At 41.7% G+C, this 6,462-nt stretch overlaps 1 pseudogene; it reads left to right on the top strand.

Annotated features, from left to right (window-relative positions):
- LOC101301754 overlaps nt 1-3,592 on the top strand; it is a 4,080-nt pseudogene extending 488 nt beyond the window's left edge.
- Nucleotides 3,593-6,462: the final 2,870 nt, after the last annotated feature.

Below are 6,462 nucleotides of genomic sequence, written 5' to 3' on the forward strand. Positions count from 1 at the left end.
GACGCCGTTTCTTCTCCCCGGCTTGATCTCATACCTCCCCCGACAGTGTTAGAATGACGAAGAAGGCCGGAGAGATCGCGATCGGAGGTCCATCATGATCGGTCGTGAAGTTCTGAGTGAGATTGCTGCACAGACCTCCGATCGCGATCTCTCCGGCCTTCTTCTTCATTCCAACACCGTCGGGGGAGGTCTGGGATCACGCCGGGGAGAAGAAACGACGTCGTCGGAGCTGGAATGATGGAGAAACGGCGGAAATCCGTACTGAAAACCCGTACGGACGTCCGCACCAGAAACGGACTATATATATGCACGTACTGCTAATATGGTTTCAATGTTCTTGATCAGCTGGTAAATCATGGCGTGTCAGATGAGTTGTTTGAGTGTGTTCAAAGGAATAACTGACTTCTTCAATCCAACGGAAATCGAAGACCGAAAGCAGTATGAGAAAAAGAATCCAACAGATAGAATCCGATGGGTTCTTCGATCATCTCTTACGGAGAATAGAGAATTTCTCAAGGTGATTGCAGTGACATCCTGAGTACCACTGCCCTACTAAACCAGCTGGTTTTAGGTATAAAATCCCTATACGTACATGTTCTTCGTGGCTTCGTCGGTTCGTTCCTATTGTCTTTCATGGTGCTGGAGGTTCATATATACAAATTGAACTGCTACAATTCAGATGGCGGGCGTATAAATAACTATGGTGTTTTCCTGTCGTATTTTTTCTACATGCATGCAGTGAGGCTATGGAAGAATATTTCAAAAGACTGAGAGTTATAGTAAAGTGTTTGGGAAAGGCAATTTCAAAGGCCATGGGATTTGAAGAATGCTACATCGAAAAAGCTTTTAAGCTCAACTCAGGGTTCGATGTGTCTGCCATGAACTTATACCCACCCAATTTCAGATCAAAAGGTTCTATTGGTGTGCCTAACCATACTGATCCTGGCTTCTTCGTTTCGCTCATCCAAGACGTGAATGGTGGCCTGCAAATACTATCCCATAAGGGAGACTGGATCAATGTTAACATGCCCCCTAATGCCATTTTCATAAGCCTTGGGGATCATCTCGAGGTACATTATTCATTTTTGACTAGTAGATCATTTTCATAATTTTTTTTTTCTTTCTAAACAGAGCGATCCATGCATCCTTCTTAATTACTACTGGATGGTACTAATTAGTTGTTTATTATTGCTATAGATTTTAACAAATGGGAAATACAAGAGCCATGTTCATTGGGAAACCAAAGCCCCCACGAACCCTAGAGAGAGCAAAGAGAGCAAAACACCAAAGAGAGTACGAACCCTCCGGCAGCGTTGTCGGACGGGTTGAATGGACCCCGTGTCCGGTAAGAAGCCCATTCGCAATGGAGGTTGTGCGGTGGATTCACTGCCAAGAATGCGAAGACGGTTCGTCAAGGAATCTCAGAGATTTGATCGCTTGTGGATCGGGTTGGGTTCGATCTCGCAAAAGGTGGGAGGTAGACGGTCGGTGGCGATGTTTCCTGGTGGCGTGAGGGCAGTTTCCATGGGGCTCAGATCAGATTGTGGTGATCTGTTCTGTTTTGGGTCTTGTGGATTCACCTTGTGGATATGGCTCTCTTGCGATGGTGATGTTGTTTGCTGGCAGGTTGGAGATATCGGAAAGATGATCGGGTTGCCTGAGTTTTCTTGGTGTGACAGGTTGGCCGTCGGTGGTTGGTCGGCATCGCCATGGCTTGCAGTACGGTGGCGAGATACCAGAAGCAGTCTTCACTGCATCTTTAGGCATGCTAGTTGGACTTAGGCTAGGGTTTGGGCTTTGGTCTGGGCCTGGGCTCAAGTTTTAATTTTACTTTATGTTTTGTTTCTTTGTTTTATTTATGCTTTACTGCATAGTACTAAGCGACGTTATGTAACCAATATTCCCTACCACTATACGGTAGGGCACGAAGGGCCTTGTGCCGGTCTATGCACCTTATGTGTCTTATCTGTTCTAGGTCGGTAGCACGTCGTTTGCTTGGTTAAATGGGCGCAACCTCCTAGTGGCAAGATGAAACTGAGTGTCGTCCAGATTATTTTCTAGCGGCAACATAGTAGGAAAGCTAAATTATTGGACATCAGGATATGTAATTGTGGTACATGTCTAATGATCTTTCCATTGTGTCACCGCTGTGATAAAACAAATAGAGTCACCATTAGAGTAGTACTTTTTGCCAGTTGGTACTTGTTAGAATACAAGTATGTTGTAGAGATTCTTGATTTTATTTCTGATCTTTGTAATCAGGGGTTTAGGCTTCATGACCCCCCTTGTATTCGACAGTTTCATTAATGAATGCTTGAGGGCAGCTGCACCAGCCCTTTGTTTCAAAAAAAAAAAAAAAAAAAAAAAAAAAAGACTATGTTCATCGTGTGGTTGTGGACAATAACAAAGTGAAGAGAATAACAGTGGCCACACTCCATGGACCTTCGTTGGACTCATTTGTGTCTCGAGCACCAGAGTTTGTTGATGAGTCTCACCCTCCTATATATTGCGGAATGACGTACAAGCAATCCTTGGAGGCTAAGGGCGATGACGAGATAGATGTTCAATTCAGTCTTGAACAAATTCTAATTGAAGCCGTCGAAGATCAGTACTACTAAGACGTTGTGTGTGATATTGCTAGTGTATATGTCAAGATTGCAGTCAAATTAAAGTGTGGTAATAAATGAATAACTGCAATATTCCTTCGTATATTAGGAAAGGTGAAAACATACGTCAACACATGCTCAACAATAACATATGCATGTCATCATTTTCATTGTAACAATAAAATATTAAAGTACGTCCATGATTAATTAATCAGATGTTATTCATCCTTTAAAAATTTTAATGGAAAAAGTGTGAGATTGGAGGACTGGAATGTAAGCAGATTTCTCAGAGACGGTAAACACACTCATGAATCTCAATAAATTAATGTTATAGTACGTAATACATTATTATTTTTTAGTATTATTCTTTGTAATTTGGTGTCTATATATAGATGACAATATCTTGTAGAGCTGGTTGGTAAATCACAAAGAACAACATTAACAACGTGATTTGTGAGTAGTGTACATAACTACATACTGAGTTTAATTTAACTAGTCGATCTCCTCCTCACCAGCTCCAACTGTCTAATACTGTTGCTACTCCCTTGCTTGAGCAACCACACATAGGTAATGCTCTTGTGAATAAGGTTAATGATGTGGAAGGTTTAGAATATGAGAATGCTATGGTCATGGTGTCGGAGCATGTGTCGGTTACTAAAGTGACTGTGCAAGATGTTCTTGCTTCAGAGGATAATGATGCTATAACTTGTATCCGCGGTGCTGAAATTAATGATAACATGGTTCAGGTTACCAGTGATGATGGAACAGAGGTTTCAGAGAGTGAGAATGAGAGTGCTCCGGGTGAAGAGGACACTTGTAGTTGGTATGAAGATACTGAAAGAGAGGTCGCTGATCCAACTTTTACACAAGTGGCATCTCAGACTCGTCGTATGTCTACAAGGAAGGCGGCGAATGCAAAGAGCCGTGCGGCTTACGTACGTCGTACAAAGGGTAGTACTCAATGGAAGTTCTCTATTGGAACTTGAGGGGAATAGCTAATGTTCCCACATAGGATGCATTAACAGAGTTTGTTCAGTCTCATAATCCGGAGGTTCTCTGTATAGCTGAGCCTTTTGTTTCTTTAGATTCGATTAATATCTCGTTTTGGCGCTCGTTAGGCATGCGCCACAAATGATCGGGGTTCCTCTTTGCCTAACTTATGAGTTCTCTGCAAATCTTCACTTATTCCTTGGGTTTGTATTTTGTTCATCTCTGATCAGCAAGTATCTCTCCAGGTCATGTTTGATTCAGTTAATTGTTTTCTCACCGCTGTCTATGCTTGTACAACAATAGCAGGGCGCCGTAAGCTATGGGAGGATATATATCGCTGATGTTAAGCGTCGGTTTGTTTCTAGTCCGTGGATATATAGTTTTTGGTGACTTTAATGTAGTTCTTGGTGCTCATGAAAAGAAAGGAGGTTCTTTGGTTAATTTGTAGACGTTCATGTGAAGAATTTCAGGCGATGTCAGATGTGTGTGAGCTTATTCATGTCGACACTAAAGGGGCAGAATTTACATGGGTGCGTCGTCGTGGCTTTCGTGGAAATGTTAAGTTATGTCTGGATAGATGTCTTGCTACTTTGGAGTGGTTAGACACATGGGATCAGTTTGATTGTTGTACACTTCCTAGGACTTGCTCAGATCATAACCCATTACTCATGTCTTTCTCAAAGTTATCAGGGCCACACTATAGTCTTTTCCGATTCAAGTAAATGTGGTCGGAACATGAAAATTTCAGGGAGTTTATTAAGAATTGTTGGATTGCTGCCTCTTCTTATGGTTGCCCATTCTCCATTTTAAAACATAAATTACGTGTTCTAAGGAAAGCCCTTCGGCGTTGGAATTGGGAGGTGTTTGGTGATGTTCATCGTAGGGTGGAAAAAGACCTTGAAGCTTTAGCAAAAGTTCAAGAAGATATTGCTGCTACTAGTGGAACGGATGATGACTTTGCAAAAGAGATTGAGCTGCAAGCAAACTTATCAGAATCTCTTCATGTGCAAGAAAGTTTTTGGAAAGAGAAAGCAAGGTTGAAGTGGTTATCAGAAGGTGATTTTAATTCTACTTTTTTTCATGTGGTATAGAGCACGGAGAGCCTATTCGGCGCACCCGTCATCTCCACCGTCTATTTTTTTTTTTTTTTTTTTTTTTTTTTTTTCGGGCAAAATCAACGGTGGATACACCGGGTGCGCCGCGCACCCGGGTGCGCTGTATAATTTCCAATAGAGCACGTCATAATCGCTCTTCTATCACTCTTTTTCGGGATGGCGATCAGGTTTTTGATGACCCTCACTCTATCCAAGATCATATTATTAATTATTATATGGATCTCTTTGCAAAACATGCAGATTATCATGCACCTGGTTTGGTGTCTCGGGTGATGCCCTTTATGGTCATTGAAGAGGAAAATGTGTCCCTTATTTTTGTTCCCTTGCCAGAAGAGATTTGGGGAGCAGTTAATCAATGGACCTTGATAGCCAGGGCCAAATGGATCTAATGGTCACTTCTTTGTTTCTTGTTGGGATATTATGGGTGCAGAAGTGATCAATGCGGTGCAATATTTTTTTACACATGGTCAGTTATCTGCTTCTTTTAATTCAGGGCTTATTATTCTTATTTCAAAGGTGGATCATGCCGACTCCATCAAGCAATTTCGTCCTATTGTTCTTACCAACTTTGTTTTCAAGATTATTCCAAAGATTCTTGCACTTCGATTGTCTTCAATTGCATCTCGTATTGTGTTTCCTCAGCAACATGCTTTTGTTGTTGGCAGAAATATATCAGACTATATCTTGGTGACTTCTGAGTGTTTCAATCTTTTGGATTCAAAATGTTATGGGGGACATGTAGCAATAAAAGCAGATATAACCAAGGCGTTTGATACGCTCTCATGGGACTTTCTTTTACATGTTCTTCAAGCCTTCGGTTTTCAAGAAACTTTTATACAACGGGTCCGAGCTTTATTATTATCTGCCAGGCTTTCTCTATTGATTAATGGTAGAACCTATGGTTATTTTTCTTGTGGGCAAGGTGTGAGGCAAGGTGACCCACTCTTTCCTCTACTGTTCTGTTTGGCGGAGGAGGTTCTAAGCCGTAGTATTTCAATGCTTGTATCTTCTGGGCAGGTGAAATGTATCCACTCTCCGAGAGGTACTCTGTCTCCTTCCCATGTATTGTTTGCAGATGATGTTATTGTTTTCTGTAAAGGGAATCGTCAGAATTTATTGAGGGTAATGAGTTTCTTTGATGAATACGATAGTGTTTCTGGCCAGATTATTAACAAGGACAAGTCCCAAGTTTTTATTGGGAAACATATGCATCGCCGACGTCTCTCTATCTCTGATTGCTTGGGTATTCCATTAGGTACTGCTCCATTCATGTACTTGGGTGCCCCAATCTTTCATGGAAAGCCTCGTGTTGCCCATTTTCAAGCTATTGTTGACAGAGTCAGGTTGAAGCTTTCAGGTTGGGTGGGTTCTTTTTTGTCAATGGTTGGGGGTCTCCAATTTATAAAGTCTGTAATATATAGCATGTTCATCTACACGTTTCAAGTGTATGAATGGCCAGTGTCCTTATTAAGGAAAGTTGAGAGATGGTGCCGAAACTTCCTTTGGTCTGGCGATATTGATAAACGTGGAATTCCTCTGGTCTCTTGGACATCTTGTTGTGCGTCAATTGATGAAGGAGGTTTGGGGCTTAAGAAACTTGATGCGCTAAATAGGTCTCTTTTGCTCAAGCGTTGTTGGGAAATTTTTACCTCATCATCTGAAGGTTGTTCCTTTATTCGAAATCGTTTTTCAAGGCGTTGTTCTTATGCTCCATCTTCTATATGGCCTGGAGTGCGCAAGTTTTGGGGGTT

This window comes from Fragaria vesca, linkage group LG2 (assembly GCF_000184155.1).
Source record: "Fragaria vesca subsp. vesca linkage group LG2, FraVesHawaii_1.0, whole genome shotgun sequence".
NCBI classification, from domain to species: domain Eukaryota; kingdom Viridiplantae; phylum Streptophyta; class Magnoliopsida; order Rosales; family Rosaceae; genus Fragaria; species Fragaria vesca.